This window comes from Thalassophryne amazonica, chromosome 15 (assembly GCF_902500255.1).
Source record: "Thalassophryne amazonica chromosome 15, fThaAma1.1, whole genome shotgun sequence".
Lineage (NCBI taxonomy): Eukaryota > Metazoa > Chordata > Actinopteri > Batrachoidiformes > Batrachoididae > Thalassophryne > Thalassophryne amazonica.
The window spans coordinates 9,950,320-9,965,719 of NC_047117.1; the positions used below are offsets into that span (position 1 = coordinate 9,950,320).

At 39.7% G+C, this 15,400-nt stretch overlaps 2 pseudogenes; both read right to left on the reverse strand.

Moving 5' to 3' along the window:
* Positions 1-15,400, reverse strand: part of LOC117525785 — a 52,661-nt pseudogene that overhangs the window by 25,583 nt on the left and 11,678 nt on the right.
* The window catches only part of LOC117527102, a 40,340-nt pseudogene that overhangs the window by 23,110 nt on the left and 1,830 nt on the right, over positions 1-15,400 (reverse strand).

The following is a 15,400-nucleotide window of genomic DNA, read 5'->3' on the forward strand; positions in this document are numbered from 1 at the left end:
TTGGGGCTGAGGGAGAAAGGGAAAGAATGGGACTGAAATTTGGTTCCAGAGGAGAAATAAAAGTAATGTGCTCCTGAAGGCTCCCAAAAAACCCAACCACCTTCATGTGTCTGTGGCCTTCAGAGGAGCCTGAATAACGTTTTAGATCTTGTACTGCAGATGACATGGCCCAATTTGCTTTGAGACTGTGCACTCCTTTAAAGAATTTGTGGAGAAAAGGCAGCAGTGCAGAAGGTGCTGAATGCAAGGAGAGTAGGTGTATTATTTCTCTGTCACTCAAGAACTAGAGCCTTGGAAACTGTACAAGGAGGCCTTCAAGCAACTCCCCCATCTGGCAGAAAATAGCTTCCATTGTCAGCAGACCACTGATTAATATCTGGCAAAGACTACTGCCATAGAATCTGTCATTTGTCTTCTTGGAATAGACAATGCTCAGAATGTGAGGGTCACTTGTTAAGGAGAGCACAATCTCTCTAAAATCCTCATCAGCTGGTTGGAACTGCTCCAGCTGTGAAATTAAAAAGTGAATTCAGCAAGAAGCTGGAGTGCCATGTTAAAGAAATGAAAAGTACCAACTTTTTTTTTAACTGCAAAATTAAAATTGACTTGTAATATACTAGGTCATTTTTGTGTCCATTAAAAGATGCATCATTCAACATCTTGCTCAGAAAGGCCCATTTTTCCTGGTATTTTTCAAAGAAATCAAGCAGCTTTTCTATGAATATTAAACAGGAAACAAAAAAGGTCATAAGTATAAAATTGTTGTTGTAATGTCAGTAAATTGCCATTCCATTTCTACTTATATTCTGTATTCACTGTACCAAGTTCTTGTAATAACTGCAACCAATGATCCAACTACGGTCGGAATTCTGCACCGTCTGGGGAGACCAACATGTTGGACACAGTCCTCAAATCATTCTCAACTTCAGCAAGATGCAAGTCCAGACCTTATTTAAACATAAACACACATACAAATAAAGAAATACACTTAACAAATGGCTACTATTATGAATAGTAGTAGCAGTAGCAATAGTATTTAGTTTCTCAAACTCACCTTTGATTCTAAATCTGACATCAAAATAGTCTGGCGTGGCACTTTGGGAAACAGGCTCCTCATCCTGCAAATTTCCATGATGTGGGAAACAACAATGCCAAACAGGGAATGTAAATTTCTCCAGCTGGAAGAGTCGACCTTCCCACTGTTGTTGAAGTTTCAAAAAAGTCTGTCCCATGTCCCACTCTGTGTTTGCATCTCTACATATCTGAGAGGAAAGAGGCAATAAGTAAAAAGACGAACAGCAATGACAAATAAAGGCTAAGGCAATGTGCTGTGCAATAATCATGGTGTCTAATCAGTATCTTGACATGCCACACCTGTGAGGTAGGATGGATTATCTCGGCAAAGGAGAAGTGCTCACGAACAGATTTAGACAGATTTGTGAACAATATTTGAGAGAAATAGGTCTTCTATGTATATAGAAAATGTTTTAGATCTTTAAGTTCAGCTCATGAAAAATGGGAGCAAAAACAAAAGTGTTGCATTTATATTTTTGTTCAATGCATATTGGGGATAATTTAAAATGTCAATTCAGAGGAATTAGTTTAAGATACATCCGCGGTTGTTACTATTCACATGAATATGAAGACAGATATCACCCAGTGTAGGTCACATAAAATTTTGAGTGACCTTGAAAGGTCAAACTCAAGGGCAGAAATTTAACCTAAAATATTTGGAGACAATATGGATTAAATATGGTGGAAGGACTAGTAAGTAAGTCCCTTTGGCTGCTCCCTTGTTTGCACTCAGGGTCGCCACAGCAAATCCAAGGTGGATCTGCATGTTGAATTGGCACAGATTTTACGCCGGATGCCCTTCCTGACGCAACTCCACATTACATGGAGAAATGTGGCAGGGGTGGGATTTGAACCAGGAGCCTTCCGCACTGAAACCAAGTGCATTAACCACTTGGCCACCACCCCTGGATGGTGGAAGGACTAGTAAAGGATAAAATGGACAGAACTGATCACATGTCAAGGCCACACGAAACCACATTGTGGCATCACTGAACCACACAGAACCGGTTTGCACAAATCAGTGTTAAACCTGTAAGGTTCGGTGTCACAGACCGAATGGTCACCCCTAAAAATTGGCCACTCTGCCTCCAGTGCGCATGCGTCATTTCAACAGCTTGTCTGTGAAAGAGTTTCTTCACCCAAAACGATCAAATGGATTAATGGGATTATTAACCATCAGATGATAAGGTAGAACCTCTTAAATAATTCTAAAGTCAGTTTGAACAAAAAACGAGGCAGTTTTAAGCAGAAAAGACGCATGCGCAGTGAAGACAGGCCGGACTGATTTTTAGGGGGGACCATTCGGTCTGCGACACCAGCTGTTACACTCTCTGAATGCCCCTTCTTGTTTTTGCTGTGAGCTTTGTTTTCACTCTTTTGAACAAATAATATAAGCTGTTCTTACCTTATGAATTAATTTCTGGTGAACATCAAGTTCTCGACTCATCAGTTCAGACACAGTCACCTTCATCTCTGGTGCAAACGGTAGGCCCATGTCTGCCAGATGCAACGTGTTTAAATCATTGCAGATATGTATAACACATCACATGATTCGTGCGTTAAACAGCAGAGGTTCTAACCTCGACAGAAAGTTCACCAGTGTTTCTCTTTGACCGTGGGGCTCTGCAGTTTGGCTATGACAGCAACCTGATGGCTGAAGCTCTCTAGGTCTTTTAAAGCTTCTTGCAGCACTGCATCATGAGTCGGAATGGTCCTCATTAAAGACAAAACCTGTACCTTCCACTCCTCAATTTTATGTTGAGCCTGTGAAACCCCAAACTGAGACAAACATATTACAAAAGATTAGCCCTTACACATCCATATCAGAAAACAACAATAACAAAATTATCACCCAGTCCTCTGTGCTTGTGGCCTGAACATTGATGCAAAATATATATGTTTTGCTAAATTAGAGGCTTTTGACAGGAGACATAATTTTGCCAACTTATCAAGATTCCTGGGAGATATATATATATAAGAAAGCACTAGTTATCAATATGGAATGGTTACAGAGCTGTATCTTTTCACAAAAATTCTTACTTAAATAATAAATATTTTTGTTTGAAAAACTATGAGAGCATCTACAAATGTGTGTGCAGTCCTTTTAGCTACAATACATCTCCTATTACATTACTTATTTAAATTTCTATGACCAAGAAATTTTGTCTGCAGCAAAACAAAATTAAAGAAGTAATCAGTGAGTAACCTGATTCCTTCACCTTTGTTCTTTTTGTTGGAGATATAAATATCAGCTATTGTTTAAAATATACTCAGTACCTTAAACACAAACCTGTATTATCAAAGAATTTTGTCAGTAAGTAAGAAAGTTCATTAGACGTGTGTTACCTCAGTGAAACGCAACTGTTTCCATTCTTGCACCTGTTTTGTGTAGACAGTTCTCAGCTTCCATAGCTGCTGGCGGGACTCAAGCTCACTAACGGCTGCTGTCACACAGGTCAAATCCACCGGTCCTCCTAATGTTTGATGGAAGAATCATGGCAAATTACAATCACAAAATATATTTTAAAGCCATATAAAGACAAAAAAACAAAAAGGTCATCACATTTTGCTGGTGTTGGTTTTTTATTTACTAGGTAATAGTACCCATGGGCAAGAAGACACTAAAGTTATACGCCAATCTGACATTTGACCCCACTCAAATGACTGACCTTTGGCTGACCTTGCCAGTGCAATGTCAGAGCTCATCTAAGTGTGAGCCACATTTGGTCTAAATCAGGTTGTAAATCAAATTCCTTTACTTTAACAAAATTATTTTTAAGGGGAAAATTTATATTAATGTAAAACATTTGGCAGATATCAGGAAAAGACCTGGAAAGAGTAGATGAACAGTAAACATGCCCACAGCCCCCAATGGCCTGAGCAATTCCAGAAGAAATTTTCATATGTAAACTGAAAATTGGAGAAAAACACATTTTTGAATGAATGAATTTATTTGGCACACACAGACCCAAAATAACAAAATAAACTCAACACACCCATGTGCCCAAAAGAGTGTAGGGAGAAGCAAAAGCTTATAACCCCCCCAACCAAAAAAGTAAAAATGTATACATATGTATATAAAAATATACATATGCCCATGATAACTCATACAAAATATAAATTAATCACTGAACTAAAATTTCAAAACACAAATATGCAAACAGCAGTGCACCATGCACAAACCCCAAAACAAAACAAAATCAATCAATCTAATTCAGCACACCATAACAAGTAATTAAATGATTTTTGTAGAGCCTTTTAAAGCCACTCAAGTTACCGAGTGATTTTATGTTATCTGGGCAAAGCTAAGCTTTTAACAGTTGGAACATACCACATAGAGATTTGAAAATTTATATGTGCTTAGTGTGGCCATACGGAATAACGAAATTTACCAAAATATACCCATATGGAAAAGAAATAGAAAAACTTACAAGAAGTTACATCGGTTCCAGTAATAAACTTTATATTTGACATGTGTTGTGCTTATAAGTCTCAGTTTGATATTATACATATCTACTAAGGATTCTGTATGTGGAATTACTGCCATATATTGTTCTTGTAAGTTCACAATTTATATAAGTCACATATTGTACAAATTTACTAAGGATCTTATATCTGGTTTAACTGTCACATGTATTACTTACAAGTTCCAGACAGAACAGATACAAACTTTATAAAATTTATGTATGTCTTTTCCATATGGGTATATATGTATATATAGACATGGAACTAAACAAATTCCAGCATTTATGTCATCTCACCTTGTAGATTTTCAATGTTCCTACTAATATTTTCCAGCTTTTCATTAAGAGTGCACACATGCATGCACATGGTGTTCAGTCTGGAGTCAGTCATCTCTGCAGCATTCTGGGTGGGATCGAGGAAGGCTCCAGATGTGGCATCAGAGACCACTTTTTTCAAGTTGCAGACTGAAGCTGCAAATATTGTGTCTAGTGCGTTAGCCACTGAAGGGAGGCACTGGCACACAGTATTCTCTGCTTTTTTTTAAGAGCAGAACATAGCAATCCCACAGCTCCAGCACCTACGAGCAGAACCAGGGAGAGCAAACATTGATGTATGAAGTGATAATGGAGTTGTGATCACATGAATGAAGCACCAAAATGAGTGTGTCACTGAAATCTATTAACGTGTGTATTGTTGCCTGCAGACCTTTTCTTCCAGTCACCTCCTCTTTACTCATCGCTCTGTAGTTCTTGCAAATAATTTCAGGGAGTGAATGTCTTCTAAACACTTCTGCACATCAACCAAAGTTTTCACAGACTGCGTCACCTGCAGAGAAAATGAAAGGTTACTTTTGGACCATATGGATCCTTCAGTTTTCATTTAAATGGCAACATTATAGTAGTACAGCGACAGACTCAGATGATGTTGAATCCTTGACATATATAATTGTTTGGTAATTTAGTTTGGTTTCATATTACAGTTGTGAAAGGGCATCAAAGACGTTTTTACAGATAATAAATGAATGAATTTATTCAGCACAAACAGACTCAAAATAGCAAAGAAAACTCATAAAGAGAACAATTTAACAACGTCCCCATGTGCCCGAAAGGGTGTAGATAGAAGCAAAAGCCTATAAACGCCAACCCCTTGAACCAAAAAACTAAAAATAATGATTTAATATTATCAGGACACTTATTCCATATACGGTGTTCCAACCAGCAGCAACAGCTTGAGGTAGAATATGCGAGAGATGGTCCCGGTCTTCAACTTCACTTCCTGTTTTATTGTGACATTGCCTTTCCTCGTATCTTTTAATTTTCTTCACTTCCTTTTAGAGCACACCTTTTTGTTATTGTAGTAATTGTTGCTCCTGGTGTGTTTAAACCCTCTTGTGTTCCCCAGTGCCAGTACATCATTTGTTCCACCACGACTTCCACCACTGTTATATTCTCCAAGTGATTTCTCTTTGCCATCCAGTGTTTGTTCCTGTTTAACTATGTTTCTTTCGTTGGCCTCCTTTGGATTACTTTGACTGGCTGCCTAAACTGTCAGTTGAACTGTTCACCTGATTTTTGGAAACTACCTGTGCTTAACACTACATGGCCACTGTTGCCACACTGACTGATCTGACTTTTGACCACTGGCCTGCATTCTGGATCTGTTTTCATTAATCCCTCACAAACACTATTGGTACACTGACTAGCTTTGACAGCATCAACAAGTCCTTGCTCCCTGGCAAGGGAAAATGCTGGTGCATCCAGTTTGGTCATCTACTCTGACTTATGTGGTGTCATGCTTGGCCCTGGCTTGGAGATTAGGTCTTAGTTCTTTACGTTATTTCCTCTGTGATTTTCTGTTTATTCCTTTTCTTGGTGTTACACTTTCGTCACTGGTTCACTCTCGAGTTATCATTCATTCTGTAGTTGGTTATTGTATTTGTTCACTCATGGTCCTTTAAGTTACGTTCTGTTAATCACATTTATTGAATTATGCTTTGTCACAGTTTTGTGTTATTATTTATCTTTGGTGTTGCTCTTCAGATTATGTTCCATTTGTTATGTATTGCATTTTCTGTTCTTCAGTTATCTTGTTTTATTTGTTACATAATTCTATAGTACCAGGTTTGTTTATTTTCTGTTATACCAGTAGTTTGTTTCATCATCATCGTTTGTATTCCCTTTTATGTCTCAGCCCGTTTCAGCGCTGTCCTAGTTTGGTTTATTATTAGATCTCTTGTTCTCTCCCCTCTTTTGACCAGTCACAGTATTTCTTCATTCTGCCCCTTTTCTTTTGCCCACGCATTATTGTTTGTCTAGAAAACATCATGTTATTCAGTTAGTTTTCTGTCACTTACTTCTCTTGCTTTTTTTGCTTTGTTTTCTCACCACTTTGTTTTGCCCTCTGGCACTCTCTTGCCTTTCTTCCCTCTTCTTTGTGTCACAAGGCCACACCTCTTTTCAGAACCTTCCACACTTCACATCACCTTGATTAGTTTGCTCCTTATTTAAACCCTCACAGTTCCACAGCTCACTGCCTGATTGTTGACTCTGTTCACTTTCTCGCCTCTCGTTCTCATCTTTGCGTTTCGGTGTTTTTGACCTTGCTTGTGAACTCTGACCTCCGCCTAGACGTTGCCCTGTACTGAGCCTGTTTTTGACTCTGCCTCTGTTTTGCCTGTATTACTGCTCAACGCCGTTTGTATGAACTTTGCTCGTTTCTGGACCTTGACCCAGCCTGCACCATGTCTGTTACCTCTGCCTGTAACTTTGACTACCTGTGTACCGAACACTATGCCTGGTCTTCAGATAAAGCTTTTTTTCAATCTAAGCCAACCATGCCTGTGGGTCTGCATTGGTCTCCTCCCATCAAGCCACCACCAGTCCTGACATGTGGCCTCTTAAGGTCTGCCCAGTGGAATTTGGCTACAGAGGCTATGTGGGCAAATCCACTATGAAGGTCCTTATTGATATGGGGATCAACTGTATTTGACCATGGCCTATAATGGTACTTTGATTAAAGAACTTTGGACTCACCTTTCTGTTTGTTCTCTGCATTGGGGTCATAAGTCCTTTAGGTCTACTAAAAACTCTAATTTACCAAATAAATATCTTAGTGCAAAAACTGTCATTATCAACAGGAAAGTCTTGACTTGTGTGTAAGTCATAGATTCATCGTGGGGCAGCCAGTGTGTCTCTTTCAGTTCTTCAGTTATTCTGTAAAACACATTAAAAGAAGAAGAAGTTGCACTCTTTGACAGTTCAGCATTATTTTAGTTTGATGAGTGATGACAAATCTGGCTGCTAATGCTCATCACTGTGTGGACAAGCTAAATGTGTGCACATGTGGAACTTGACTATGTGTAATGTATCTGAATATTGTGCAGCAAAATAAAATAAAAACCTTGCACTCAACTTTAGATAGTCTATAGTGCAATCAGTTCCTGCCGCCTCATGATAGCAATGTAACAAATGTTTTGCGCTAGGTGTAAGATAGATAAGTGTTGCAAGGCCAAATCCTGATGGAAATGTGTTCCCCCTAGCTTGGCTAGTGGGGACTGTTCTTCAGTTGACCCGGCAGAGTCTGGTTTTGCCTGTAAAAGTGCAAAACCAGAACTCTGGTTTTCAAGACTCTACAAAAGATATAACAAAAATTTTGGCCAAATGCTGGGGACACCTAGAATGGTTGTTTAAGGAATTAGTTAAAGGTTCTACAAATGATCTCATACAGCCAGTTGTAATGCTAAAATACCAGCATCTCAGACCAAAACACCAACAAAAGTCATGATTACCGGGGGGAAATAACTCTGGTTTGTAATGTATTTTTAAGACTAACAGTGGGACTTTTTAATTCATTTGGCCCGTTAAGTAACATGTTAGTCAAAAAATATACTGCATTATAATCTACAGCCATAAGATGGCACTGTCTACATGCATGACAAGCTGCTCTTACATACTGATCTGTGTGATCCACATGTTGATGAAGAAGGTACTGGACACCAACCCCCTTAAAATAATACCCCTGTCATACATAGTCAGAATCACGCAGAGTGGCGTCACACTTATGAATTGGCGCACATCCGAAAAGTGTCGGATTTCAGTTCCAAAACGTTCTGACAGCCATCTACGGAAGTGGACACAGTTGGTCAAAATTGGCCGGTGGCCCCAAGTGTGATGCAAATGTTCAAAACCCTCCGGAAGCCGTCGAGATGGGACACCTATCCTACGCAGGTCCGAGGACAATCTGACTGCAATTTACATATTCTGACAGCATCAAAAAATCTGAAATGATATGACTGCAGTTGATTGAGCTCTGAAATCGATCGGTCACAGCAAAGCCTGCCGACATGCTGTGCCACGTTTGTCCACCTCCACTGGACCCCGGTCAGGGAAGCTGAAGGAAATTTCAGTTATGTAATAAGATGTATGTGGCACTGTGAGCGCGTCAGAGGCTCGGTGCAGCGCCGCAACGCAGCTGAATGAGATGTCACAGCTGTAATGCACATATTATTACATGTTCACCTCCTAAATATGTAGCAGGTATGATGTGGAAATGTTTGTCCACCACATGACAGCATAAATAAACATGTAACTCACCCCTGGTACCTCGCATTCCACAGTGCAGAGCAGACAGCTGGTCAAGTCCCTTTCACCCAGCTGCGCTGCGTGCTGGCAACGTCGATCAGATGACAAATGCATAATCCACCTCTGGTTTAAATAAATCCCATGTGAAGCGCTGTCCCACAACGATAATCCAACTATAGTTGTGTTAAGATGCAGAAGAAGAGTTTAATAAAAGAGAATAGAGAATGTCCACTGACTGCATCTGAATTTTGTTCACATGTGGGAAGTTGGTGCACTGCCAGCACAATTCAGCAGAGGTTACGGAGTCCAGCCAGACAAATAAAATCTAGCAATGCAAGTATGTACTGATCAAACACCTAAAGGGATTTTTCAGCGAACTGTACAACAGCAGCCATTGTGAACACATGTGCGCAGGTGAGTGGACACACACTCATCACTCGGATCACCTGTTCTACGCACATACACGCGTACACTCTGTCATGTGAGACACACACCAATGAGAGGTCAGTTTAGCACTAGGAATGTGAGGACAAGTGGAAATTTGATTGCGTGAGTGGGTGAGTGACAGCTCCAGTGCTGTCTGACAGCAATCTGTGTCATCTGACTGTTGTCTGAAATATGTTTGGGTTGCATCCTGCAGGTATGCACGAGGCAGTCCGGATGAATTTGAACCACTGCTGACCACGCCTCTTTTCCTCCAGACTGCTTCGGATTATGGCAATATTTGCCGTGTCGGAATTTTGCCGTGTCAGAATGGTTCGTCCAAAATTCTTGCTATGTGTGACGGGGGCTTAAGAATGAATGAATCCTGGGTCAAGCAAAAGTAATAAATCAAACTCTCAAACTGAAAGTCTGAACACTTGAATGAAAAGAGGGTATAACCTTCATTTGTAACGGACTGGCGACCTATCCACTGTGTACCTCACCTTTTGTACAATGATCACTGAGACAGGCTCCAGCCACCCTGTGACCCATACAACACAGCAGTTGACTTGTATGCACTTTGTGGAACGGCTGCAACCACAGGTCAACTAGGCTAAGGTAAGGTCAAATATAATGCTTTGAAAATATATTATTTTAAAAGGGTTATTTACATTTAGTGAGCTAAACATGCACGTTTAGCTTCAAATTCACATTTTCATTTGTTCTGTGGCAAGAAGCGGTTTGCTTTTGAGTCCTTTGTGCCTTGTACAATAAGATGAATTAGTCCATATGCTTCTGATTGCTATCGCTGTCTGCATTATAAAAATTATAATGCACCAATTGAATTAATTTAGCTTTTTGTTGCATAAAGTGGTAGCACCATGTTGCAAAAATAAATGTAACTTATAAACCAACTTGTGTGTTTTTTTTTTTCTTCTTCTTCATCAAACCTTTTTGAACATATGTAACTAACACGCCATATATACGCCGTACAGATATAGCCCGGAAAATACAATATCATATTTTAAGCAGAGGGAGTTTTTCCTTACAACTGTCATGACTGTACTTGCTCAAAGGGTTGGTAAGGTTAGACGTTACTCATGTGAAGTGCCTTGAGGCCGCATTGTTGTAATTTGGTGCTATATAAAAAAAATTAATTGAATTGAATAAACTGAATTAACGCTGTTCTTCTTCCCTGCAGTTGGAGTAGGTGGACAAACAGTGGGGATCTAGTTTTCACTGGGGGAGGGGGGAGCAGGCTTCATACCACTTTTAAAAAATGTAAACAGCTTATAACACATCTTGATTATTCATAAAAATCTTTGAAAAGAAAAAAAGCTTTGAAACAAAAGCACACTGCAAACAATAAACACATGGTTAGCATTTTACAGGAGAAGAAAGCTTGTCTGCATCTGCATCAGCGTGTTGATGATGTGTGGGCACTTGAATCGGTCTTTAGAGACAGTGTACAATAGATCAGCAAGATAAAGCACTCAGAGGGCCATTTAAGACAGCTGCACTTTTGACTAAACTCACCTGGCGAACACAGAAATTGCGCTCATGAACTGAGCTTCGGCTGTAAGCAGCACATCCTGCACAGCCTCACACCGACGCTGAAAAGCAATCTTGCACACATATCCACGCCAACTGCCACAAATAACCAAAAAAACAACATGTAAATCAAATAAGCAGTGCAACAGATAGAAAACATAATGTAAGAAAAATACAGCTCGAGCGCTTACCTCTTAAAAACTTTCCGCACTTGGTAGTTCCTGAAAAAAGGGACGTTTTGCAAAGCTGTTCACAACAGGTACTCTCTGTACCACTCTTCCAGGCTGACAGTTTCATCCCAACCTGATTTAGTCATATGCAGCACCGAGTTACGGGAGAAGATGTAGTACTCAGAGCCACCCTCACTGAAATCAACCACTTGCAGGTCATAGGGTCGAAAGGGGAATAAAGCACAGGGTTGTTTGGCTTCTTAAACAAACAAAAAATTACTATTTTGTTAAGGATCATGACAAGGACATTTATCAAAAAAATATAAACCTGCACCTTTAAGAGTCATCAGCCACTTCTTTTAGGCAATAATAGTCTAATCCTCGGACCACATCTGTGCCACTGACAGGAGCTTCTTTTGGTTTGGTCACTTTCCCGTCTTTCCAGAATGGAATATTTTTCTTCTTCCTTGTTGCTTTTATTGATTTTCCCTGACCTGTACAACTGAAACAAATAAATTCAGTGTAAACAATTAACAAATTTCTGTTACATAACTCAAACAGCATGCAGTGTCAACACTGGCAAGTAAATCTATTTGCTCTTGAAATGACTCTAGTCAGTGTATTATATATATATATATATATATATATATATATATATATATATATATATATATATATATATATATATATATATATAGTGACAGATTTTTGCCTTGTTAAACTCAGGGGGGAAAATATTTTGCACATACAGTGTAATAAACAGGGCTCGTGATTTATTAATTTGCACTAATGAAAACTGAAGTATAGAGGGCATATTGTCACAAATGACAACATTTTAGATCTCCAAAGTGGATTTATAGTTAACAAGCCAGTGAACCTTCTCAAAAAAGACCTCTTGGAGGTTAAGGCATATTTTCACACAGAAACACAAATTTAAAAAAAAATCTATAATAATAAATTTAAGATTCATGTTGTGCCATCATTAATATTTTTCAGCAGCTAGTTGTTTATTCATCTTCAGATTTCCAACACAACAAACATCTTTGGTCAGCGTGTTTATTTCGCTGTAACACTTTGTGGAATATTTAGATTTCTTATAATTGAGGGTGACATTCCACGTCCCAACAGCCAGGGGCTGTGAGCATAGACCGGGCTGCCGGGCCACCCGCCCTCGACCACCACCCAATCCTCTCTGCACCCGACCCCAATGGCCCCCTCTGCAGGTGATTAACCCACAGGAGGGCGGGCCCACGTTGCTCGGAGTCGAGCCGCTGCTCCTCCACGTCGAAAGGAGTCAGTTGAGGTGGCTCGGGCATCTTTTCCAGATGCCCCCTGGACGCCTCGCTGGAGAGGTGTTCCGGGCATGTCCCATTGGGAGGAGGCCCCGGGGAAGACCCAGGACACGCTGGAAGGATTACATCTCTCGGCTGGCTTGGGAACGCCTTGGGGTTCCCCCGGAGGAGCTGGGGGAGGTGTGTGTGGATCAGGAGGTCTGGGCGGCTTTGCTTGAGCTGCTGCCCCCGCGACCCGACTCCGGATAAAGCGGAAGAAAATGGATGGATGGATGGATGGATGGATAATTGAGGGTAAAATATAGACAGCCTAATATTTACAATGCAGCGCCTAAAAGTTGCAAGATAATGAAAAGCTGCTAAATATCTAAAATTTATAAACAAATTTAAACACAAACTGTGGCAAGAATTAACATTTAAAAATATGTAATTGCTTATTTCTTTTAGGCAGTCTTTTGCAAATTACAACAATGGTGTGTTTAATCAGGCTTTGACAAACATATAATAATTATTATAATAATAACAGTTGTTGATTTATTCCAGCTGTCTTTTTATTATTTACAAGAAATCACTATTTGTTGATTAGTTTTTTCTGTTTCTGTTTTTTAATTTGAAAATGAGGTTCATAACTTAAGTGACATTTTAAATAAAATACAAAACAAAAACACAAATTTATTTATGTTGGAATTTGTGTGCGGGAAAGCATGAAAGGCTACATGTGTATCACATTCTAAAAGGCATACCTTATTAATTAGCTAATTAGTTAACAGCGCCTCTGGAAAGTATTCACAGCACTTCTACTCACAGCACCCCATGACAACATGAAAAAAGTTTGGGGTTTTTTTTTTTGGAACTTTTTGCAAATTTATTAAAAATAAAAAATAAGGAAATCACATATACATAAGTATTTACATCCTTTGGTCAATACTTTGTTGATGCACCTTTGGCAGCAATTCCAGCCTCTTGAATATGATGCCACAAGCTTGGTGCACCTATCTTTGGGCAGTTTTGCCCATTCCTCTTTGCAGCATCTGTCAAGCCCCATCAGGTTGGATGGGGAGCATCAGTGCACAGCCATTTTCAGATCTCTCCAGAGATGTTCAATTCGATTCAGGTCTGGGCTCTGGCTGGGCCACTCAAGGACCAAGGACCATTCAGGCCTGATTGATGGATTGATGCAGAGATGGTTATCCTTCTGGAATGTTCTCCTTTATCCATAGAGGAATTCTGGAGCTTTGACAGAGTGACCATCGGGTTCTTGGTCACCTAAGATCCTAAGACTGAGGTCCTTCTACCCTAATTACTTGGTTTAGATGGGCGGCCAGCTCTAGGAAGAGTCCTAGTGGATTCAAACTTGTTCTATTTAAGGATGATGGAGGCCACTGTGCTCACTGGGACAAATGTTTCTGTACCCTTCCCCAGATTTGTGCCTCAAGACAATCCTGTCTCGGAGGTGTACAGATAATTTCTTTGACTTCATGCTTGGTTTGTGCTCTGACATGCACTGTCAACTGTGGGACCTTATATGTAGACAGGTGTGTGTCTTTCCAAATCAGGTCCAAAGAACTGAATTTACCCCAGGTGGACTCCAGTTAAGCTGTAGAAACATTTCAAGGACGATCAGTGGAAATAGGAGGTACCTGAGCCCAATTTTGAGTATGTGACTACTTAGGTACATGTGATTTCTTAGTTTTGTTTTTCAAAAATCAAAAGAAATTCACATTGTCATTACGGGGTATTGTGTGTAGAATTTTGAAGAAGAAAATGAATTTCGTCCATTTTGTATTAAGGCTGTAACAACAAAATGTAGAAAAAGTGAAGCACTGTGATACTTTCTGGGTGCACCATATAAAATATAGTCACATTCAACTGATTATATGTTGTATTTATGTCTGAAATAAACAGCATATAATATTTTATGTAAGTTAAACTGTGTATAAACAATAAGACAAGCACTTGATCAGAAAATGTGAGTGTCTGTAATTGTACCCTGTACCTTTGTGTTGTTGGTTCTTCCTGCTTAACCACATCAGCAGCTTGGCTGTGAAAGTTAGCGCCTGATGTTGAGGCTCTTGGTTGAAATATATCTTTCCGTTTAAGTTTGCTGATGGCCATCACAGGTCCAGTTTGAGATCTAAGAGGTGGAAGTCCCACCACTGATGGCAGCGTGGGTGGAGGAGCATTTTAAGAGGTGGCGCTACAGCAGGTAGGTAAACTGGGCAAAGGAGGTAAACCTTCCTGACGCCAAGAAGAACAACTGGCTAATGGGGAAAAAGTCTTTCTCTGATCCTTGGATCCCAGCACAGTACTGGTTTCATAGGATCCTTTCATGGGATCCTTTGAAGGGGAAGGGAACATGCTCCTGATGCTGGACGAGGTTTGAAAACAGAAGCTTTATCTTGCTAATTAATCTAAAGTCTGGAAATTCAGGAAGGAAAAATAAAACAAACAAGCACAATATTAGCGTCCACAATTCACAGACTTATCCTGCAGTATTGACTCCCCGATATTAGCTGAAGCATTTCATAGCAGTGCACATCCTAGTTTATAGTGGTGTTATCACAGAAGACAGACTCTTCAGAAAAAGTAATCAAATTGTACATATTTCTACCCTACAGAATTCTAAACACTTCCAAAAAAACTGTTCAATTTACTGCAGATTGCAGTAAACTGTAAGTAAATAGTGAATGAAGAGTAGAATTTCACTCCCTTGATGTAAAAATTAGGATTACTATGTGCTAGCTAGCTAGCTATCATGGCTGACTAAAGACAAAGCTCACCATGCTAGCTTCTGACCCCATGATAAAGTACCTCATCATAGTTTTGCTGACTTTTGCTCTACAGT